Source organism: Rattus norvegicus, chromosome 14 (genome assembly GCF_036323735.1).
Source record: "Rattus norvegicus strain BN/NHsdMcwi chromosome 14, GRCr8, whole genome shotgun sequence".
Lineage (NCBI taxonomy): Eukaryota > Metazoa > Chordata > Mammalia > Rodentia > Muridae > Rattus > Rattus norvegicus.
Window position 1 is genome coordinate 75,703,419 of NC_086032.1, and position 25,593 is coordinate 75,729,011.

At 40.3% G+C, this 25,593-nt stretch overlaps 2 long non-coding RNA genes across 2 annotated transcripts; both read left to right on the forward strand.

Moving 5' to 3' along the window:
- The first annotated feature begins 51 nt into the window (after positions 1-51).
- LOC134481767 (uncharacterized) lies at positions 52-23,522 on the forward strand. Its single transcript, XR_010057559.1, has 2 exons — positions 52-135; positions 23,116-23,522. It is a non-coding gene; the product is annotated as an uncharacterized LOC134481767 (long non-coding RNA).
- Positions 15,193-17,374, forward strand: LOC134481768 (uncharacterized). The gene is made up of 2 exons (XR_010057560.1): positions 15,193-16,908; positions 17,000-17,374. It is a non-coding gene; the product is annotated as an uncharacterized LOC134481768 (long non-coding RNA).
- Positions 23,523-25,593: the final 2,071 nt, after the last annotated feature.

Genomic DNA, 25,593 nt, shown 5'->3' on the forward strand with positions numbered 1-25,593 from the left:
CCACACCATAGTGATGTCACCTTGGTGACTATTGTCACTGAATAGTTCCACATTCCACAGCTCATAAACTGCTTTTACTCTGCAACTTTAAACTCTCTTGTTGGCCTTTTAAGTGCTGGCAGTACTCACTAACTGGTAAGTTAATAGTGTTGGCCTAAAAGGTCACATTTCAGTCTTTTATTGACTATGAATCCTCAATTGTCACCTTTCCCTATATACTGAAGAGAGAAACACCCCTCCTCTAGTTTTTCATTCCATGGCCCCAAGATCATCTTGCCTTTTTCTGGTGGAATTCTCAGGGCAAGAGTTTACACAACAATTTCTTAAGTTTTAGCCACTTTTTTCACATTAGATAGAATATCAAATAGTAATAACAACAAATGAATCACAAATCAGCCACTGCATTTGTCAGTTGCATTTCACTCCAAAGTATGGAGAAATTTTCAAATGGAGAAGTAATCTTCGTCCAAGTAACAACCTAGATCATAATGACTTATTAATGAGGCTTGTTCTGTTTGCCTTTTCTAAGAAACTATGGAAAGCTAGGATGGGGTTGGGGGAAAGACTAGCTTATTCGCTTCAATGGAGCTTCAAGACCCTAAGACAGAGCTCAGGAGAAATATTGATTTAGATGCAGCGACCTTTCTCTCTGCTGAGTGAAACGGAAATCTGAAAGATGAATGAATATCGGTCTCTTGAGCCGTGCCTCTTTCAGTGACTCTTGCTTCAAAGAGTGAAGAAATCATTCAAAAGTGTAAACGGAACTTGGGGTTTCCAAGCATAAGTCAATGTACACCAAATGGCATGCTATTATAGAATGAAGGAATCTGTCTTGTTTTGGGGAATAAAAAGAAAAAGAGCCAGATGATTTGTGTGAGCAGCTCTTCACCTGTCTCTATTTTGCTTACTCGTCTGAGAGAAATATATTCACATTTCACAAGGAAAATGGGGTATGATACCGCCAATGCAGGAAATAAATACAAATGGATGTAGCAATGGATAGCTGAGTTACTTCCATTCAGACTGAGAATGAACCCTGTGTACAAAGATGGCCCTGAAACTGCAGAAGGAAGGTCCTGCCATCCCAAAGCCAAAGCAAAGGGAATGAATCAAGAAGGCAGTGCTGAAAGTGTCCACACCCCAAGATCTACATGCTACCCACCTTCTGGCAACCTAAGACCCTGGTGCTCCAGAGGCAGCCCAAATAACCTTACAAAAGCTCACCCAGAAGAAACGAGCTTGAGCACTATGCCATCAGCCAATTCCACCTGACCACCGTGTCTGCCATGGAGAAGACAGAAGACAGCACATTTGCATTCACCGTGGATGCCATGACCAACAAGCATTGGATCAAACAGGCTGTGGGCAAACTCTGTGACATTGATGTGGCTAAAGTCAATACTTGATAAGGTCTGATGGAGAGAAAAAAAAGCACGTGTTCCACTGACTCCCAATGAGGATGCACTAGATGTCCACAAAATTGGGATCATCCAAACTGAGTCTAGCTGACTAATTCTAAACACACTCTTTTTCTTCTTCAGTATAAAAAGACTAGGAACAAAACTTGGAGCAGAGAAAACAGACCAGGCAGTATGGAGTGCCTGTTTTCTCACCCTACCAGGCACGACCTTTTCATGTCAGCTTTACTTATTGCCTTAATTATTTTAGTTTGTTGCTAGGATGGGCTTATGGGAGGAACCAGCCTATTGCTACCCCCAGTTGTCTTTATTTCCTGCATTGGGACTATCATATACCATTTTACTTGTGGACTATGAATATATTTCCATCTCTTAGAAGAGCAAACAGAAGAGGAATAGGTGAAGGGAGGCTCACACTAAACACCTTTACAGCCTGAGTGAAGCTTGAACTCACAGTGCTGATGGAGTGCTCACCAGAATGCTGGGGCTACCGGACTGAATCACTAAACCCAGAGTCATTTGGTTTCTTTAAATACCCCCTAAAGACATTGTCCACTATTCTTCGGACAAGATGAATCAACTCAGTGATGTAAAAAGTTGTGTAAAAAGTTCTCCCAATTGTTAGGGATTATGACGTAGTTGATCACTGTTGCTATTAAACTGTCATTCGAGCTATCAGAATAGGATTGTTTTTAAAGAATGATCATGAGAAGTTTGTGAAATTTATGCTACAGAGAGGAGAAAACATTTCAATGAGAGTCTCAAACTGTGCCCAATAGAACGCATCCATGCATGTTGTTGAATAAAATTAGTCTGTGCTGTCTATCCTGTTCTCATGATGCTGGAGAGATGTATGAATCTGCTCAAGGAGGCCACTGGTTCATGCAAACCCTTGTATTAACTTAGTCTTCTACCTGCCCTGCACACAGTGTCCTAACTGGTCTTCCACACTCCATTGTCCTCTTTCCCTGACCCCCTCTACTTTGCCAAACAGAGATCTTCCTAAATGACACAGATTGCCCACCTGCTTGCTCTACCCCCTACAGGTCCCATTATCACTCGGGAGGGATTGATGCTTGATGCTCCTCCCTGAGAGCAGAACACACACTGAGTGCTGGGGCTCAGGCTTCTGATGGGTTTTTGTGCTGTTTCTCCCCCGCCCCGCCCCCGCCCCACTTTGAACTTCAAGTGAACCAGCTGTATTGGGGCCTCCAACTCCTCCATTTTCTACCTTAATAAGTGGTGGTTCTTGTTTGCTCATGTAAAAAGCCCTCTCCCAGCCTTCTTGTCTCAGATCTAGTACATCCTTCCCTGCACACTGACTCCCAGGCTGCATTTTTATCATACATTTGGCAAAAAATCATCAAGCCTCTGTATTAAGGATGTTTAATATTTTAGCTTTTCTGAACCACACGGGACAAAGAAGGCTTGTCTGGAGGACTGTGCATCAGATCTAAAAGTATCAAACCCAAGCCCATAGTTTTCAAAAACATACTATAATACGGCATTGTCATCTACAACATTAACGCTAGAGGACCATAAGGTCAAGCCATATTTTCATAAGTAGAAGCTCGTGTTTGAATACATTTTACTTTTCCATGTTGGGCCACATTCATAGTTACCAAGTGCATCATATAGCCCTGAAAGCACTTACACTATGTTAATAAAGGGAGCCTCGGGTACCAGATGCAGCAGTAAATGGACAGGTGAACCCTGACCTTACGATGTTGATGTCTTCAGTGTTCTCCTAGCTAGGCTGCCATTGTGTTCTCAATCAGCTGTCCTACTTCCACAAGCAAAATCCTTCTGGGGGTAAAAAAATAGTGCTATAAATGGATGTTGCAGGATTGTCTTAGGGGATGCAAACAAGCACTGTCCTGACTTCCTGGAACATTTGCTTTATTCAAACACAAAATGTTTACTATCTACATGTTAGGCTTTCTCAAGGTTTGTGTGTACATAGCATTTACCATGCACAGGAGGCCTGGGAGACAAAACACATCTACTCTTATAACATGAATAAACGAGCTACTGTTTGTAATTCTGTAATTTTGCACAAATCTACCAGCATTAATAAGAACTATTATATCCACCAAACATTAACACTATAGTTCAAACCGAGGTAAAGGAGAGAAAAGGATTTGCCTGGAAATTTCAGAGAGTGAGGGTTCACTTTTCAGCAGGGCTAAAATAAAGACCTCAAGTAACACAATATATTTATTTCATTCTCACTGTGTCTCTCCCTCCCCACCTCACTGTTTCCTTCCCTTCCTCCCCTCCTTCCTCTAGAACTTCCTCTGTGATTGCCCTAGTTCTTAAATAAACTACCTTCATGCAAAGACAAGATGGTTTGCCAGGAATTCAGAAGTTCAAGGCTTGCTTGATTGTCATAGCTTATAAACTCAGAGATAGAAAAACCATGTAAAGTTTCAAATAGAGTTTAAAAATGGACTTCATTTGGCTTGGCACTGGCAGCTGGTTTTACCTAGAAAAAAAAATACTGAGCCACTATTCAATGTGTATGCAGTCTTTATTTTCTTTTTCTTTTTTCTTCTTTTCCTGGTGGGTGAAATACATTTTTTTACATTCCCCTTTCCTGATTTCCTCATCCATAAATCCCCTATCCCATCCCCCCCTCGACATACTTCTATGAGGGTGTTCTCCTAGCTGGAAACCCCACCCACCCATCCACCCACCCCTTCCAGCCTACTTGCCCTGACATTCCTTTACACTGGGTGGGGGGGAGTTGAATTTGGGCAGGACCAAGGGCCTCTCCTCCCATTGGTGCCCAACCAGGCCATCCTCTGCTACATATGCAGCTGGAGCCATGGGTCTCTCCATGCATACACTATGGATGGTGGTTTAGTACCTGGGAGCTCAGGTTGGTTGGTATTGTTGTTCTTATAGGATGGCAAACAGCCTCACCTCCTTCGAACCTTTCTCAAGTCCTTCATTGGGGACCCCTTTCTCAGTTCAATGATTGGATGCTAGCATTCGCTTCTGTATTTGTCATGCTCTGGCAAAGCCTCTCAGAAGACAGCAATATAAGGCTCTTGAACTTCTTGCCATCAGCAATATTGTCTGGGTTTGGTGACTGTATATGTATTGGCTGGATCCCCAGGTGGGGCAGTCACTGAAATGCCTTTCCTTCACTCTCTGCTCTAAACTTTGTCTACATACTTCCTTTTTTTCTTATTAACTTGAGTATTTCTTATATACATTTCGAGTGTTATTCCCTTTCCCGGTATCCGGGCAAACATCCCCCTCCCCCCTCCCCTTCCTTATGGATGTTCCCCTCCCAACCCTCCCCCCATTGCCGCCCTCCCCCCACCAGTCTAGTTCACTGGGGGTTCAGTCTTAGCAGGACCCAGGGCTTCCCCTTCCACTGGTGCTCTTACTAGGATATTCATTGCTACCTATGAGGTCAGAGTCCAGGGTCAGTCCATGTATAGTCTTTAGTTAGTGGCTTAGTCCCTGGAAGCTCTGGTTGCTTGGCATTGTTGTACATATGGGGTCTCGAGCATATTTCCTTTTATGGATATTTTTGTTCCCCCTTTTAAAAAGGACTGAAGCATCCATACTTTGGTCATCCTTTCTATTGAGCTTCATGTGGTCTGTGGATTGTATCTTGGATGATTTGAGCTTGTGGGCTTATATCCACTTATCAGTGGGTACATACCATGTGTAGGTTTTTTTTGTTGTTGTTGTTATTTTTTTGTTTTGTTTTATTTATTTATTTGTTTGTTTGTGATTGGGTTATCTCACTCAGGATATTTTCTAGTTCCGTCCATTTTCATTTGCCTATGAATTTCATGAAGTCATTATTTTTGATACTTCATTGTGTAAATGTACCACATTCTTTTGTATCCATTCGTCTGTTGAGGGACATCTGGGCTCTTCCAGCCTCTGGCTATTATAAATAGGGCTACTATGAACATGGTGGAGAATGTGTACTTGTTATGTGTTTGAGCATCTTTTGGATGTATGTCCAGGAGCAGAATAGCTGGGTCCTCAGGTAGCACTATGTCCAATTTTCTGAGGAACCTTCAGACTATTTCCAGAGTGCTTGTACCAGTTTGCAATCCCACCACTAACAGAGGACTGTTCCTCTTTCTCCACATCCTTGCCAGTATCTGTTGTCACCTGAGTTTTTAACCAGCCATTCTGACTGGTATGAGGTGGAATCTCAGGGTTGTTTTGATTTACACTTTCCTGATGTCTAAGGATGATGAACATTTCCTTAGGTGCTTCTTAGCCATTTGAAATTCCTCAGTTGAGAATTCTTTGTTTATCTCTATACCCCATTTTAAATAGGGTTATTTGACTCTCTGGAGTCTAACTTCTTGAGTTCTTGGTATATATTGGATATTAGCCCTCTATCAGATATAGGATTAGTAAAGATCTTTTCCCAATCTGTTGGTTGCCTTTTGTTCTAATGACAAAGTCTTTTGCCTTACAGAAGCTTTGCAGTTTTATGAAGTCTCATTCGTTGATTATTGATCATAGAGCATAAGCCTTTGGTGTTCTGTTAAGGAAATTTTCCCCAGTTCCCCATGTGTTGAGGAACTTCCTCACTTTTTCTTCTATAAGTTTGAGTGTATCTGGTTTTACCTGGAAGCCCTTGATCCACTTGGACTTGAACTTTGTACAAGGTTACAAGAAAGAATTGATTGGCATTCATCTACATGCTGACTTCCAATTGAACCAGCACCATTTGTTGAAAATGCTATCTTTTTTCCATTTGATGATTTTAGCCCCTTTGTCAAAGATCAAGTGATGATAGGTATGTGGGTTCATTTCTGGGTCTTCAAGTCTATTCTATTCATATATCTGCCTGTTTCTGTACCAATACATACATTTTTATCACGATTGCTCTGTAAAACAGCTTCAGGTCAGGGATGGTGATTCTCTCAGAAGTTCTTTTATAGTTGAGGACGGTTTTCACTATCCTGGGATTTCTGTTATGCCAAATGAATTTGCAAATTTCTCTTTCTAACTCATGAATAATTGAGTTGGAATGTTGATGGGGATTGCATTGAATCTGTAGATTGTTTTTGGCAAAATGGCCATTTTTACTATATTAATCCTGCCAATCCATGAGCATGGGAGATCTTTATATCTTCTGAGATCTTGTTATACAGATCTTTCACTTACTTGGTTAGAGTCACATTGAGGTATTTTATATTATTTGTGACTATTGTGAACGGGGTTGTTTCCCTAATTTCTTTTTCAGCCTGTTTATCCTTTGAGTAGAGGAAGGCTACTGATATGTTTGAGTTAATTTTGTACCAGCCACTTTGCTGAAGTTGTTTATCAGACTTAATAGTTCTCTCGTGGAACTTTTGGAGTCACTTAAGTATACTATCATTTCATCTGCAAATAGTGATACTTTGATTTCTTCCTTTCCAATTTGTATCCCTTTGACTTCTTTTTGTTGTCTGATTGCTCTGGCTAGGACTTCAAGAACTATATTGAATAAGTAGGGAGAGAGTGGGCAGCCTTGTCTAGTCCCTGATTTTAGTGGGATTGCTTCAAGTTTCTCTCCATTCAGTTTGGTGTTGGCTACTGATTTGTTGTATATTGCTTTTACTATGTATAGGTATGGGCCTTGAATTCCTGATCTTTCCAAGACTTTTAACATGAAGGTGTGTTGAACTGTGTCAAATGCTTTCTCAGCATCTAATGAGATGATCACATAGTTTTTTTCTTTGAATTTGTTTATATAGTAGTTTATGTTGAGGAATTTCTGTATAATGAACCATCCCTGCATCCCTGGGATAAAACCTGCGTGATCATAATGGATGATTGTTTTGATGTGTTCTTGACTTCCTCTTAATTGAGTTTTTGCATTGATATTCATAAGGGAAATTGGTCTGAAGTTCTCTTTCTTTTTTGCATCTTTGTGTGGTTTAAGTATAAGTGTAATTGTGACTTTATAGAAAGAATTGAATAGTGTTCCTTCTGTTTCTATTTTATGGAATAGTTTGGACAGTATGGGTATTAGGCCTTCTATGAAGGTTTGATAGAATTCTGCACTAAACCTATCTGATCCTGGACTGTTTTTCAGTTGGGAGACTTTTAATGACTGCTTCTATTTCTTTAGGAGTTATAGGATTGTTTACATGGTTTATCTGATCCTGATTTAATTTTGGTACCTGATATTGATCTAGAAAATTGCCCATTTCCTCCAGATTTTCCAGTTTTGTTGAATATATGCTTTTGTAGTAGGACATGATGATTTTTTGAATTTCCTCAGTTTCTGTTATGTTTCCCTTTTCAATTCTGATTTTGTTAATTTGGATACTCTCTCTGTGCCCTCTGGTAAGTCTTGTTCAGTATTTACCTATCTTGTTGATTCTCTCAAATAACAATTTTGTTGATTCTTTGTGTAGTTCTTTTTGTTTCTACTTGGTTGATTTCAGCCCTGAGTTTGATTATTTCCTGCCTTCTACTCCTCCTGGGTGTATTTGCTTCTTTTTGTTCTAGAGCTTTTAGGTGTGCTGTTAAGCTGCTGATGTATGATCTCTCCTGTTTCTTTTTGCAGGCACTCAGAGCTGTGAGTTTTCCTCTTAGCCCTCCTTTCTCTGTGTCCCATAAGTTTTGGTATGCTGTGCCTTCATTTTCATTAAATTCTAAAATGTCTTTAATTTCTTTCTTTATTTCTTCTTTTGACCAAGTTATCATTGAGTAGAGCATTGTTCAGCTTCCATGTGTATGTGGGCTTTCAGTGTTTTCGTTGTTATTGAAGGTCAACCTTTGTTTTTGATGATCTGACAGGATACATGGGATTATTTCAATCTTCCTATATTTGTTGAGGTCTGTTTATTGACAGATGGCATAGTCTACTTTGGAGACGGTACCATGAGGTGCTGAGAAGGTTTCTGATGAAATCTTTTGTTTTAGGATGAAATGTTATATAGATATCTGTTAAATCCATGTGGTCCATAATTTCTGTTAGTTTCCTCTGTGTCTCTGTTTAGTTTCTGTTTCCATGATCTGTCCATTAATGAGAGTAGGGTATTGAAGTCTCCCACTATTAATGTATGAGGTGCAATGTGTGCTTTGAGCTTTAATAAGGTTTCTTTAATGGATATAGGTTCCCTTGAATTTTGAGCACAGATATTCAGGATTGAGAATTTATCTTGGTGGATTTTTCCTTTGATGAATATGAAGTGGTTTTCCTTATCTTTTTTGGAAACTTTTGGTTGAAGGTCGATTTTATTCCATATTAGAATGGCTACTCCAGCTTGTTTCCTGGGACCATTTGCTTGGAAACTTGTTTTCCAGACTTTTACTCTGAAGTCTTTCTTTGTCACTGAGGTGTGTTTCCTCTATGCAGCAAATGTGGGTCCAGCTTATATATCCAGTCTGTTAGTCTATGTCTTTTTATTGAGGAATTGAGTCCATTGATGTTACCAGATATTACATAATAGTGCTTGTTGTTTCCTGTTATCCTCGTTGTTAGAGGTGGAATTATGTTTGTGTGACTCTCTTCTTTGGGTTTGTTGCAAGATCACCTTTTTGCTTTTTCTAGGGTGTAGTTTCCCTCCTTGTGTTAGACTTTTCTATCTATTATCCTATGTGGGGCTGGACTTGTGGAAAGATATTACATAAATTTGGTTTTGTCATGGATTATCTTGGTTTCTCCATCTATACTAATTGAGGGTTTTGCTGGATATAGTAGCCTGGGCTGGCATTTGTGTTCTCTTAGTGTCTGTATGACATCTTCCCAGGCTTTCATAATCTCTGGTGAGAAGTCAGGTTTAATTCTGAAAGGTCTGCCTTTATATGTTGACCTTTTTCCCTTACTGCTTTTAATAACCTTTCTTTGTTTTGTGCTTTTTTTTGTTTTGACTATTATGTGACGGGAGGTATTTCTTTTCTGGTCCAATCTATTTGGAGTTCTGTATGCTTATGGGCATCTCTTTCTTTAGGTTAGGGAAGTTTTCTTCTATAATTTTGTTGAATATATTTACTGGCCCTTTAAGTTGGAAGTCTTCACTTTCTTCTATACCTATTATTCTTAGGTTTGATTGTCTCATGTGTCCTGGATTTCCTGGATGTTTTGGGATAGGAGTTTTTTGCGTTTTGCATTTTCTTTGATCATTGCATCAATCTTTCCTATGGTATCTTCTGCTCCTGAGATTCTCTCTTCTATTTCTTGTATTTTATTGGTAATGCTTGTTTCTATGACTCCTGATCTCTTTTCTAGGTTTTCTATCACCAGGATTGTCTCCCTTTGTGACTTTTTTATTGTTTCTATTTCAATTTTTAGAGTCTGGATGTTTTTTTTCAATTCCTTCATGTGTTTGGTTGTGTTTTCCTGTAATTCTTTAAGAGATTTTTGTGTTTCCTCTTTAAGGGCTTCAACTTATTTACCTGTGTTGTCCTGTATTTCTTTAAGGGAGTATTTATGTCCTTAAAGTCCTCTATCATCATGATGATGATTTTAAATCCAAATCTTGCTTCTTCGGTGTGTTGGGATATCCAGTATTTGCTTTGGTAGGAGAACTGTGTTCTCATGATGCCAAATAGTCTTGTTTTCTGTTGCTTAGGTTCCTATGCTTGCCTCTTGCCATCTGGTTATCTCTGGTGTCAGCGGTCTTGCTGCTTTTCACAGTGGCATGGCCCTCCTATAAACCTGTGTTTCAGCATTCCTGAAGACTGCCTTTCTCACAGAGGGATCTGGGTACAGAGAGCTATGTCACAGGGTCAGCTCTGAGCACAGGTGGAAACTGGAAGGATCCTGTTCCAGACTGTTTCCAGAGGGCTTCAGGCAGGTTCCTCGGAGCGGAAGTGATGGTCTTACCTCTGCTCTCAGGTGTGTCAGCACTCCTGGAGACTGGCTTTTCTTTTATTTTCTACAATACATGCCCTAAGACCCTTGGTTTTTATCTTCTTTAGCTTCTCTTGGTAACTTTGCCTGATAGAGTGTTACCTCTGAAACTCAAGAGGAATAGGATTTTATTATGTGGGTAAAAGAGAGATTTCTAAAGGACAGAATGCTGGGAAGAAAAGTTACACTGTATCCCCCAAAAGGCAATTAAATGCTCCTCTGATTTTTGATGTTTATTAAATAAGAATTGTTTGAAGCCCCTTGTCATAGGCTTTGGAGGAAGCATACACAGTATCAGACTAAAACTCCCATACGTCCTACTCTGTAAGGCTTTTCATTTTGCCTGTCTGTTCCATGGACATGAGGAGTGGGGAGAGAGGTCCAGAGTTTTGGATTTGGGGTCACAAAGAATGTCTTTACTTTCAATTCTGACACTGGACAGCTTTGAGATTCTGCTCAAGACAAGCATGCTCCTAACTTCCAGCTCTCTTTTCCATAGATGAGAATTAATACCAGGTTTCTGAGACAATTGACTGATACAGTACCTAAGGAGCATTTGCAAATGTAAGTCTAAGCACTTATTCAAAGAACAACATCTGTTGTCACAGCCAGCTTTATGAAGGAGTTCACACAGAGCCTAGCAGCAGTAGAGGCTCTTGCTTAGTTTAACACACTACTGTCCACTCTCTTGGAATCACTTAATTTTTTTTTATTAACTTGAGTATTTCTTATATACATGTCGAGTGTTATTCCCTTTCCCGGTTTCCAGGCAAAATCCCCCTAATCCCTCCCCCTCCCCTTCTCTATGGGTGTTCCCCTCCCCATCCTCCCCCCATTGCCGCCCTCCCCGCAACAATCACGTTCACTGGGGGTTCAGTCTTAGCAGGATCCAGGGCTTCCCCTTCCACTGGTGCTCTTACTAGGATATTCATTGCTACCTATGAGGTCAGAGTCCAGGGTCAGTCCATGTATAGTCTTTAGGTAGTGGCTTAGTCCCTGGAAGCTCTGGTTGCTTGGCATTGTTGTACATATGGGGTCTCGAGCCCCTTCAAGCTCTTCCAGTTCTTTCTCTGATTCCTTCAACGGGGGTCCTGTTCTCAGTTCAGTGGTTTGCTGTTGGCATTCGCCTCTGTATTTGCTGTATTCTGGCTGGGAATCACTTAATTTTATCTTTGAAGTTATAACTTGTAATTGATGCCCAGTGTGACAGTGGAGCAAACACAGGAGTGGTGAAGATATTTGCAGCACGTAAGTCCACTTGCCCTGCTACACATTAACACTGAGCATTGTAGACCTCCCTGAGCATAGAATTCCATGAGATTGACTGTGCAGGTGTTCCTGACACTCAGTGAACACAAGTGACTCTTTGATCATCAGAGAGGCTGAAAGCTCACACAGGCAATGGTTTCCTGTCCGAATGGTTTCCTGTACCTGCTTCAAACGAAGAAATTAAAACATTAGCACAGAGGCCAGGAAACCCTGACATTCTCTGCCCTATATTTGTTAGATTCCCACACTAGCCAGTTGTTCCCATCAGACATAGTTCCATGATAGAAAAGAAAAAGACCAAGACTGGGTGCCCACTATGTCTTTCCCTCCAAGCCCTTATTACTCAGTAAGGCAACAGTGATGCTCGAACCCAAGGATAGTATCACTGGTTAGTCATCCCAGTCCTAGAGAGAAAGAGTCAGGGGTATCATTTCATGTGCGTTTACATAGAAATGTATATATGCGTGGACATGTGATGGTGGCTTTCGCCCATAAGGATAACTAGGAAACATGTCACCCATTTAGAAATTTAACATTTTCCTATTGATATCAAATAGGAATAGTTGGAAGAGCCTATCAAACTAAAGAAAAAGGTTTCATTTTAGTAACTTTAAAGCTGTGGTTTTCTTGGTTTTGAATAAGGAAACATATATTTAGTTTATGAGTTTTGCCTCAGGTCATGGTTAGAAGCTCTTCTTATTAAGGCAGTGTAACAATGTTTCTTCTTGCCCCATTTGGCTTTGATGTTTCATTTCTTTCAATTTTTACCAATCTGGTTTCTGTAGTATGGGTATGTGGTATGTAGTATGGTCCTATTTATCTTGAAAAAGTCATCATAGTTTGTGTTTAAGATGATACTTAAGAGAGGAATTTATCTTGGAAGTAGGGAGGCTCCTGTGGGGCTTGGGGAGTACATGATAATATGCAAAATCACCAACAGCACATGGGGCACGGATCCAACAAGGTGTACGGAAGCATAACATTCACAGGAAGTTTCTTGATTCTCCCTCCACCAGGTAGCTAAGTATGGGACAGAGGAAAGGAAAATCAGGGGCCAGATCACATTGGGCTTACGACTTCCATTTAGCACAAATACAGCAAGCCATCACATACACAATGGATAGTATGTCAATTATTGAAGGACCCCCCCCAGCGTGAAGCTAGTGAGATATATCTGAAAGACCAGATAGGCTAGTCAAAGAGCCAACATATCCCTTCCTGTGGAGAAGAGAACTTCAAATCTCTAAAGGGTCATTCATCTTCTCTCTTCCCTCTTCTGGTGTGTCTGACAATAGCTACAGTGTACTCATATATATAAAATAAATAAATCTTTAAAAAAAAGGGAGGGGAAAAGAAGGAAGCAAGAAAATAAGAAAATAGAACTTTGAAAAGGTAGAGAATGGGAGAGAAAGAAGATGATGGGAAATTTCCTTTTCATTGAACATCCATGAGAATGTAGTCAGAATTCGATGTAAGAAGACAATGTCCAGACACAATAACCAAATAAAAAAGATAAAACGGAAAGAGTACACATGACAATCAGGTGTCAACCCAAATGCTTATGAATATGAAAACTTGCACCCAGTGTGCGTTCAAGACAGAGGGTCTGTTTATGTTTGGTCAAAATTTAATTCCATTTGCAGATGAAGAAATTGAGTCTCAGTGGTAACCTATGGCTACCTAAACTCACAGGTCATTTGGACCTGTGTATGGGACCATCATGGCTCCAAGGAAGCCCTTCTGTATAACACCTGTATCCAATCATCCATGGATGGCCCAGTTTCACTGTACTCGTCAACTCAATTTCCTGAGGGACTCCAACTTGTGCTCTACTTATAAGTTGGGGACAAAGCTAGCTAATGAACACATCTATACTAATTATGAGCAACGATGGCTTGCAAGACCTAACTTTAGACTCCTCTCTGATCTTGTCAATTCCCATTATGAGTGCCTGCCCAGCATATTTCAGATGAAAGGATAATAATTACTCATTTATTCAAAAGATTCAATTATGAGCCTTTCATCAAATGGTCTTAAGTGCTTGTGGTGATCCTTCAAAGGTAGCAATGATATTTACAAGGAGAAGAAAGCTACAGGGCTCCATCTGGAGTCTAAATGTTTGACACACTGCACCATCTCAGGGATGAGTCAGCCCACCTGGAGGGCATGATGTAAGACAGACCTGTTAATTGAAGGTTGCAGACAGAAAAGAACATTTTGAATTCTGATCTCTCTACACCTTAGTTATCACAGGGACACCAGGACCCAAGGATGGATTTGAGTCAAAGTTCGTTGGTAAACTCTTCACAGGATCCTTATACAGGCTGAGAGCAGCAGATGTGGAGGGCAGAAAAATGACAGATGTCGGGGAGGAGTCTCACTGTAACTGCTGAGACTAACTCACATTGGGATTTCCAGAAAGTCTTTGAATATTTGTTGACTTCCTTTTTGTTTCTCCATTGATTTGACTACACTTACAGTTCCTTTTTGCTCTCTCTCTCTCTCTCTCTCTGTGTGTGTGTGTGTGTGTGTGTGTGTGTGTGTGTGTGTGTGTGAGTATCAATGTATAATCATGTTTTAGACTACAAAACTCATTTTACTTTATGTCCCAAGGATGGGACAGGAAGTTACAGGTATATGTTGTCTTACTTAGGGATTCTATCACTGTGACAAAATATCATGACCAAAAGCAACTTGGGATGGAAAGGGTTTATTTCAGGTTTATGTCTCCATCAGAAAGAAAAGTCTAGACAGTAACACTAGGCAGAAGTCTGGAGGCAGTGGCTTATGCAGAGACCATGGATGAACAATGCTTAATTGGTTTGCTCAGCCTGCTTGCTTGGGCAATCCAAAATCACCTCATTGTAGGGGTCTTACTACTCTGTGTGCTGGGCTCTCCCACATCCATCACTTATTAACACATTACCATGCAGTTTTGCCTATAGGCCAATCTCATGGAGCCATTATCTTAATTATGGTTCTCTCTAACCAGGTACACTCAGATTTGTGTCCAGCTGACAAAAACAAAACAACACACGCACCTTTGTGGTTCTGGTTTGTACCTCTGTCTTTAGTTTGTATTTGTACTTCACCTCATGCTGCCAAATCAAAATACCGACAGGGTTCAGACATTTCCATCCCATCCACTGTTTTGTAACATGTGACTATCCTGACCCCAATATCCCAATTGCAGGATCCCACTATGTTTTCTACAGAGCAAACAGAAAAGTGATAGCATGCTCAGGTTGACTCGTTGAGGAGAGATAAGAAATTCAGCACATTAATGATGTCAGTGTTAAGCAGTCAACAAGTGTTGAGTTGGATCTGGGTGTTGGCAACTCTAGGGAGCTGTAATCACCTATAAGTTAAAGAGACAAGAAGATGGATGGTCCCTCCATCCATCCCAAGGGAAGATTGCCTGGTTGGGGCTTTGGGAGCAGGGCTCATACAACACAATCAGCCCATTCTCAAAGCAGCCAGGGAAGGCTAACCTCCAACATATGCTTTTGGTTATTTTACTATCTCTGTCAATGCTCTCTCTTTTGCCCTTTGTCTAGAAATACAAGCCATAGCCTTGGCCAAGGTTCAAGTAGAACATTTCAGTAGAGCTTTCTGAACATTCTCTCAGTTTACAGAGCAAATACAGAAAGACAGTTCAAATCCAGTGCATAGTGCACCCATGTTGGGATTTGTTCTGCTGCTCAGACACATGACATTTATAAGAGAAAGAAGTCAAGCTGGCTCAGATTGAACACTTCATTTCATGGAGCAGAGAAGGAAATATGCACATAACCCTGAGGAGGGAAAAGAATATGTAGTCATAAAGAATGAATGTCTGCCAGCCATCTAAAATGAGAAGTCAGTGGCAGTGTGTGCTGGGCCCACCTTGTTTCAGATGTGTGCTGGGGCTTGTGGGAATCAAGAACAGCCTGCCATCTTGGTTGTCTAAAATGTGAATTCATCGGAGAGGAATTTAATAAATCCTGAGCAGTCTAGGACAATAGTTTTTGAGAAGTGGGAAAAAACCTCCAAGGATGACAGATTTAGCTTCACATATCTTGTCAGAACATTAGCATAAGAGTGAGTTGCCTCACATGAACTTAAAATACAGGAGAAAATTACTCTCAGAGAGTTACAGCTGAGCCTACACTCAGTGGATATGCTTCTTTGGTCCGCCACCTGTGAAAGAAACCCAAATTAGAACTGGAAGTCAGAAAAGGGCCAAGGTGCAAACGTTATACAAACACCAAGGGTGCATCATATGCCAGGAGACTCAGTAGCTTGCACACATAATGTTATTAAAACTTCACAGCAACCCTGTATAGCCAGGTTGATTTTTTATGTTTTATATAAGTTATCTGAATTCAGTAGAGCTTAAATTGTTTGGCTAAACACTCATACCAGGTATGGGGAAAGAGCAGCAGGAGTGATTCAGGTCTCTGGACTCAAAGCTCTGTGCAAAGAAATGGAGCTAGGATGCCCCTGTGATTTCACAGAAAATAACCTAGCAAGACAGAGACCAATAATGATGGCAGGGCATTCAGTCCTTTACTACATCATATATACTCAAAAAACAAAACTTGCAGTTTATATAATTTTTCAAAGGGCAGAGATTGGGATTCTAAGGTGGAATGGGTTGAATACTGGCTGCCAAAAGTATGTCTCGTCCAGTACCATGGCACATGATGGGTTTATGGGATAAAGATCTTTGCAAGTGTGTGTGTGTGTGTGTGTGTGTGTGTGTGTGTGTGTGTGTGTGTAGTATAGATGTTGAGCACACAGCATCATGAATACTCATGAGAGTTGAGCTGATCTAATGGGGGTATCCTTACAAGAGTGAAAAAAATGGCAGAGGAAAGGTCACAAACGAGAAGGTCCTGTGAGATGGAGGAGAACCAGAATGTAGTCATGATGTCATAGAAACACAGAACACTGGATGCCAACACAAGCCACGAGAGGTTTTTCTTGGAAGTCCCCAAAGTAGGCTTGACTCTAGAGGTAGTTCTTTCAGACTCGTCACCTCCAGAACCAGGGGACAGAGGAACTTCTGTTATTGTAAAGTAGCGTGTCTGTCATTGTTATGGAAGCCTTGTTTCTGAGGATGGTTTAGATCATGGAGACAACTGACCATCAGAGATAAAAAATGTTGAGACCGTCTTATGTAGCTGATTAAAGGATAAGGGCCTGTGAAAGTGAAGGCTTGGCCTCGCTCGTCTAGAAAACAAAACACCTTACCTACTGCCTAGAAGAGAAAGTAGTCATCATTGCTGTTCATAATTTTCAGAAGCTCCCTAATTCAGCTTAGTATAATAGGATCGTGCTGTAATTGAAAACACTTAACAGCATCACAAGACGAAGTTAACTTTAAGGCTTTAAGCTTCGAATGTAAGAAATGAGAATATGTTTGGAAATTTTTAGCACTTTCTGATACACAGAAAATATTCAACAAATGCTTGTCATTTTCATGTTTTTACAGATGACTACAATGTCTAAGAAAACAAGCTTCAGGGAATGGTTTCAGCTGTATTTAAAGTATATTTATGACAAGAAGACAGTGTTCAAAATGTTTTGCTTATTGAAAAAAGCAATATGCAGAAATACAGATAATTATATAGACAGTGTGATGCAAATTCTGGAAAAGCATTTTGATTTGATATTTAATAATCTTAAGGTAAATAAATGGAGGAGCCTATGTGCTTATCAATGTGGTATGGCCACATGTAGCCTACTGTGCATCAGACTTCAAAGAGATGTATGCATTTTCATATACTTGTACATTAACCCAAGGATATTTATTAATTGCTATCATTGTTCACTGGGCAATGCAATTAAAAATATTTGTTTATAAACAGCATAATGTTTCTAAAATTTAATACTTGTGGGTAAATTTTAATTAAATTTTAGGCTTTTTCATAGAATTTAAAGTAAGTGTAATAAGAATCGTCCCATTTTTCATGGATACACAACACTTAAGACACACGCTGGGGAGTGTGCTCAGTAACCACAGTAGTTAGCAGGAATTAGTGTTCTAGGTGAGGGGAGTAACATCAAAATGATTAAGGGCATCTACAGGATCTCCCACACTTCTTCAGTCCCGGGAAACTAGCCTACTGATGTCATTTGAGCCACATCTGAGGTCCATGGTAACACAGTCATAAATCTGCTTACCTTGTGAGGGTGCCACCCAATACATCCTTTCACCCTGTATTCCTTGGGCCCAAGCTTCCTGTGTGCCTGTTCTCAGGCATTTATAAATTTGAGTGCTATGAAGAGCAGCTATGAGGGGGAGTTCCCTGAGTTATATACACAAGAGTAAGATTCATTTTAATTTGCATTTTTACAGTCATTGGCTGAATATAATTTTATAAATTCTTGCTTAAAGAAACACTTGCCAGTAAAAATTTAATAATCTCCTGATTCTTTTAGACTTCACATAAGGGACTACAGATAAATACACATTAAACATATGTCCATTAGCACAAATACTGTACCTTTGGGAAATATAGATGGTATGGTCTTATTAAGTATTATAATGCACCATAAATTAACCATGTATTATTACAATTGCTTATATTCAAAACTTAATTATCTCATGAGCCATATATATACATATGTATATATATATGTATATGTATATATATGGCACATATATTTTGCAGATACATATAAAAGCTAAAAGGTAAAATGCAGACTTAGTCACAATTTACAAAAATTACCTCTAGATAAATTTTACTTTTTTCTTGCTTAAAAAAATCTAAATTTCCTTGAATAAATCAAAAATGGTGTAGTTTAAAAATTCAATAAATGCTATAAAAAAATCTGTATTCACACTTCACAGTTACAGATTTGCTCAAAGGAAACAGATGGTTGTTAGCCCTGTAACATTCTGTCTCCTAAAATTAGAGCCAGACACTCTGGTGTGATCCATTGCTCAACATGGATGCTAGATTTTAAAATGCCAATAGACAAAACTGCAAATCATGAACCTAATTTGTTGTAGAGGAGGCGGGACTGTCCAGCCCAATCACTTATTTGATACGTATTGAAGGCAGACAGTGTCCGTGCACGGAGAACAATTGGATAGGAGACGCATCCTCCCCTCTCGTGGAGCTTTTGATTGAGTTGCAGATGAAACTTGTATGTCTAATATGCCTGTCTGTATCTAGAGAAGGGACTTCTCCCAAAGTGGAGATATCTGTGCAATTACTCACAGCTGATCTTCTAGGTGTCCTCACTGATGTCGCACAGCACAGGCAAAATAAATGCTACTCTAGTTTAAAGTGGAATAATTTCCCAATGACTTTAAAACTGATAGAAATCAGTACAGCAGAGGTTAGCCTATGGATAGGCATGAGTCTACATTTTAAAATACATTTCACATGGTCCCCAAACCCTTAAAGCTCACATTCTCCCCGAAGAGGCAGGATTCGATGTGAGGTATTCAATGACAGCTACAGATAAGGTACACAATTAGCTAAATGGGAGAAAAGGTTATTTCTTTCCAGGGTGGGAGGTCACTAGAGACATCCTACAGAATGTCACTGAAGACCTGGGTCAGAGAAGGATAAGAGTTAATTGGGTAAAATGGGGAGAAAGGACACTGTAACCAAACAGAAGTCACATGCCCAGTTGCTTTGATGGATGGAGCAGCGCACTCTGTTTCCATAGCCTGCCATTTCGACTGGTTGGGAAAGCAATTTGCAAGCCAGGGCACAGCAGTATACATCTGTTATTGCAGGAGGTGAGGAAGAGTCGGAAGTTTACAAGGAGGAGGTATGGCAAGGAAGCTTTTGGAAGACAGTGTGTAGGAGAGATAACCTCTGGGGTACAAGGGCGTCTGAGGATGACCTAAAGGGAGACTGGAATGGACAGCTCTGACTCAGAACAGGACATGCTGTGACAAGGCCTTGGGGAATAGAAAGGCTAATTTAACTTCTAATGTCATATGGACATCACTGCACAAGCGTCAGTCATTTTCCCTGGCCAGCTTTGCTGAATTAAAGAACAGCTTGAAATGGATTAGTTCAACAGTTCTATCAGATGATTGGAGACTTGGTGGATACCACATTGAAGCAATGCTTCAAATCTGCTTTGTGAAGTGTATTTTTATATACCAGCGCATGCCTTATCTAGCCCCAAGGCATAATTATAACAGTAACATCAATAATAATTACATCTCATAACCTTTATATCCACAACATCCACTGTAACACTTCAACACCCTGTGACTAAGAAAGTTAACTTGTGATTACCTCTGGGCTCGAGACGATACTATGCTTAGAAAACAGAAGAAACTTTCATCCTCTCCAAACATAAGTAAAAGATGTGCTGGTGCACGCGCAGCATGCACAAACTTTACACCCACATCCAGGGTTATTGCACCAGACTAAGTTGTAATAAACGAGGAAGGAGAACAACCAGTACTCCTGTGCTTGTAAAAGCCCGGGTGACCTGATCTTGCTTAGCCAAGTTAAGAGTTCAAAGAATACAAGGGAAAATTCACAGTAAAACAGAACTTTTGCTTCAATCAATATTATCTGGGGAAGGGGGAGGTAATTTTTATTTTGCCCAGAGGAAACTATCCTTATCTGACATAGGCCAAGTTACCCAGAATTTCCGCCACTCATGAACTCATGAGTTAAGCTACCATGATCAATTATTTTTTTTTCCTGAATGGTAATAGTAAGCCCAAATAGTGTTAATTCACCTAACACTAGTTTTAAATTAAAAGTAATTATTTTTCTTTGTTCTTGAAAATACCGTTTCTCTCTGGACATGTATTCAAAGCAAAATCTTAGGTTCCAGTTCATGGATGAAAAGAGAAAGCAAATTGAGTTCATTAAAGGTGGAATGACTCAAAGACATACTGACTTTTCTCCTGTTAATATGCTAGTAGGAAAATTGAAAATGGAATATACTACTTGAATTTGGGGTTGGGGAGGGATGGGGGGAACTCATGCTCACCTCATTCTTGTATTTTGCTTTTTTTTTTTTGCTGAAGAAAGGTTAATGTTTAATGTTAATGTTTAAATCAGTGGATGATGGCAGTTTCATGCTCAACTATTTTAGATGTTGAGGCAAAATGATTGCAACCACAGGTCAATGCGGGCTAAAGGATGTATTCAAGGTTCAGACCAGGTAATTTAGTGAGACTCTTTCTTTAAAAAAAAAATAGAAGGACAAAAGGCAGGAGAAGTGATGGTGAGTATAACTCAGTGGTACAGTCCTTCCTTAGGGTAGGATAAGTGAGAGAGCCCAGAGTTAATTCCTAACAGTGAAAACACACACAGAAAATACACAGAGGTGTATACACAGACATCCACTTGTACATGCACACACACATGTACACATGCACAGACACACATTTCTAAACACATACATGTGCATGCACACAGGCACAGGTGTTCAAACACACTAAATTCTTTAAACACACACACACACACACACACACACACACCTACCTTGTACACTAGCCTTGCTGGTCATTGAATATGCCTTTAATGACTGATCATGTGTCGTCAAAACCTCTGGTTCCTCTGTTATCCCTCCTTTGCTCTTAAGTCAGGGCATCTTTTGGGAACTGAGGTATTTCTCTCCTGACTGGAGTGTTCCTTTGTTTCTTGGTTCTTTGGCATTGGAGGAATTCCTTGTTCTGACCTACCTGCTACTTATTCTTCCAACTTGATAAACATCACCCTTCACACCTTCATGTCTCATTGCTGTCTTCTTATCCCTGGTTCATTCCTGAACCCTAGTGTCCTTCTCACTCCTTGAACACTTTACATTCAAGGCTCTATAGTTCAGGTGTTAGAACTAGCAAAGGTTTCTACAACTGTGTGTGTGAGCTGCAGAAGGGACAGGAGACAGTCACTGTCACATCAAGCTCTTAGCTGGTCTCCCTTCAATCACTACATCAGCATAAATATGAAGAAGAGGGGGCAACACTGAACTGTGTGAACTTAGAAAACAGTAGGAATCACGTTCTCACAATGTCTGGGTGTACTTTTTTATGATTTGCTCAGACTCCTATCCCACTGACTTGAGAGAGGAAAACCCAACGTAAGTGGTGGTTGAGGGCAATGGGTCTTGAATGTACCACATGACCCTAGAACAGACTTTAAAAAAACCCTTACAATCAAAAAGTCACCACTTAGATTCAACATGTCATAACAACGTTTCCAAATGGATGTAAGGCCACCGTCATCAGAGGACAGACCTGAAAGAGATACAGTTGGTTGTCTTTACGAATATGATAAGGAAATGGGGTTAAGAGTGAATTAATCAGGTGGAGCGAATGGAGCCCTAAACAAATTAGAGCAATTGCAAAAGAAGTGTTGAAGGCTCAAAATAAGAGAAACTTTGGTGTATGCACCAACCAAGTGGCTGTATTTGGGATACATAAATAATTTCAGAACCCGATAAAGACTCATTGCTCATTACAGTCTTTAATATGAGGTAACTGGAAAAGGGACTATAAGATCAATATCTACACGAAGAGCTATGCAAGTTTAATCAGCCAGAGAGATGGCTGAGTGGGTAAGGACTCTTGCAACCAATCCCAACATGATAAGCTCCATCCATGGGACCCATGTGGTCAAGAGAAGACCCAATTCTGGCAACTTGTCCCATGACCACCACATACATGCTGTGGCATGAGAGAATACACACACACACACACACACACACACGTGCACGCATGCACATGCACATGCACACACACATACACACAGGCAAACACACATACACAGAGGCACACACACATACACAAACACATGCACATGCATATACATACACACACACACACACACACACACACACACATACCCATGTACTAAATGTACTAATAAAAAAAAATCTCACATGGGTGCCAATTAATGTTAAATTGATTGCTGTATTTATAATATTAATCTTAGAAAATGTGACTATAAAAATGAAAAAAAATAACATAACATTTGCATATGGCCTGCCTTTGTAAATATGGAGTATGAAGTAGCCTTTTCCATAAAACACAAGAAGGAATAAAACAACAGCAGCCATCTGGCTTGTCGGTGCGGTATCCTGCATGTATGAATTATTTGTTATAAGTAGAATAATCTCTTTATATGTGTATCCAAGATGTCAATTGCTTTTAAAAAATTAAATAGGAGGGGGCAGGGGTATTGGAGTTGCAGTAATAGTTGCCGGTTCGGAATATTCCTAGTTCATGTTAACCCCTTCTCAAATGAACACAAGGAGATCTAGGGAACGAGTTATGGAGTTTTGATGACACACCCAGATGATCAATTCAGGTTAAGTAAAGACAGAATGACATCTAGAAAAGCAGGGACAACTGAGATGCTGGCACATCAGTAGGGTTGCTGGTAACACTGCTACCAGGCTAGATATCACTCAGCTGTTGTATCTACAGTTAGGAAGCTGGAAACCTAGAATGAGGCCTAGGGATGTAGATCAAGGGTGGACCCTGTAAGACCCTGGATTTGATCCTCAGTACCACTAAATAAATAGCAAATAACATTACCAATGTGGTTATACCTTTAAAACCTAAGATTTTTGTGTTTTATTCTAACACATATTATCGGTACTGTTTCACAGGTAAGCAAACCATTGGTGAGGAAGATGGATAATCAGGGGTCAAGCCACATGATCACCTTCCGGGAGCCACTCTCCTGAGTTCCTGATGTTCTGCCTTACTGAACAAAGCTTGCATAGCCTTGGTGCTGAAGATGCGTATGGTGAACCATCCAGAAAGCGCACACCCTCACATCCCTGAGATCTGTTGCTCAGGACAGAGGACACATGCTATTGCCTATACTCATCTTTCAAAATCATCAACATGATTGTTCATGATTTTTTTTCCATCTGCCTGGAAATGGAGATGACCTTGGAAGACACACCCTGACTACATCCTGTCTATATTGACCAGGCTCCCTGTGGAGCAAAACCCCTATTTCATATCCCATGCAGAATATAAAGAAAATACAGCTACTATAACAACATAATATATATGTATATGTATATGTATATGTATATGTGTATGTATGTATGTATGTATGTATGTATGTATGTATGTATGTATGTATAAAAAGTAAAAGTGGATTGTAGCTGAGATATCCCAATGGAGGAAAGACACCAATCTAAAAGAAGAGAACAATTAAACCCACGTAGAGAAGGTCTCCCCAAACTGGCTGCATTTTCAGTGGAACCTCCATTGAACCTGCAGTCTTTTAAGGAGACAAACACACAGGACTTCCCAGGCCAACCAGTGTGCATATACTAGAAAAGCCAAGGACAGAAGCACAATGGCACTACATGTGTGTTTCCAAAGCTAATCCATCATGCTTCCACAGTCACCTGCTGGTTACTCAGGGATGCTTTAAATCGAGTGATGATGCAGATTACTGATATTCATTCTTTGGTCTTCTGAAAAAGTTTTCAAAGGAAAAAAAATCATGGACTTAGCTCAAGTTCATGTAAGTCTTCTCACCTTCATTTGTTATTTCTGAGTTGTTACCTGAATGTGAAATGACTTCTTAAATGGTTCATGGATGGGGCCAGCAAAATGACTAAAGAAATAAATACACTTGCTGCCAAGCCTGATGACCTGAGTTTACCCCTATCCCCAATCTACATAGAAGAAGGAGAAAACTGACTTTAGTCTCCACAGAGATGCTATGTTAGGTACCTACCCAAACACAGATGAGGTAACTAATGTAAAAACATCTTGAAAAACATAGGTGTAAAAGGCTTGGTCCCAAGCTGGTGACACTACTACAGCGATTGGACCATGAGGGCTGTGATGGATTCCTTAACTGACTGGACCACTAGAAATCGGTAAAATGTGTGGAAGACAGGGCAGGGGTGGAGGAAGTGGGTTGCTGTGTGGCAGGGATGCCCTCGGAGGTATGTCTTGTGTCTCTTTTCCTTTTTCCTTCTTTTCCTCCCACCTCTTCTCTCCTTCTTCCCCTCCACTCCTCTTCCTCTTTCTTTTCCTCCTCCTGATTGCCATCACATCGTCGTTGTCGTCGTCGTCGTCGTCGTCGTCGTCATCATCATCATCATCATCATCATCATCATCATCCTTTTCCCTTCTCTCTCTCTCTCTCTCCTCTCTCTTTCCCATGAGATTCTGTCCTCCATTCCCTCACCATGCTTTTCCACCACGAGGTTCCTTCTCTGCCAGAGGCTTTAAAAACAATGGAGTCAGTGGACCATAGACTGAAGCCTCCAAACCCCCAAGCTCGCCTTTGAGCTGTTTTGATTTGGTACTTGTCACAATGTCAGAGGACTAAAAGCACTGAAACTGATGTGCCGATGATTCAGGTAGCTAATTCAAGTATCAAAATACCTGGAGTCAGAGTGGTAGGGACTATTTCTTCTGTAACACTAAACTGTCTGTTTACACTTGATTCAATCCATTTGTATCCAATGCTGCTGTATGCAGAACACATTCATGTGTGCTGTTCTGTGTAAGGATCACAAGATGTTTCTAAGACGGAAACTATAATTATTTACAAGGTTGGCTCAGATGGAAAGATGCTTGCCTAAATCTTCCTCTGAAGAAGATTTGAGAACAGAATCGAGTTTAGTATCACACCCTGGGCTCCAAAGCTGCCGTACATCATCCACCCCATGTCTGCCTCCTGAAATCTCCTCATTCTTGTGTTCCCACCCCACATAGCTGTTTTCCTTCTGAGCCTTGCGTTTTGAGATTGAAATTCCAAGTTGCAATGCTCACCTCATTCTGCTTGCACGGACCTGAGAAGGAAGGAGGGAGGGAGAAAACAGAAAATAGCTCAGCAGATGTTTCCGGATAAATGTTTTTTTTTTTAAGTGCAAGTTGCTAATGTGGAAGTTTATTTTTGGGCCTGCCAGTACCAGCAGATGTTGGAGAAGACGAATACCTGCTTAGACAATTATAGAAATTTATAGCAGGTTGACATAAAGAACGAAGCTTTTTTTCCACAAGAGAATATAATCAGATTTCTTATATAGATTCACCATGCTTATTCTGGGTTAGCTCTTGAAGACTGATTTGGGTCCTATATTTATTCTTGAACTTTTGTACTTACA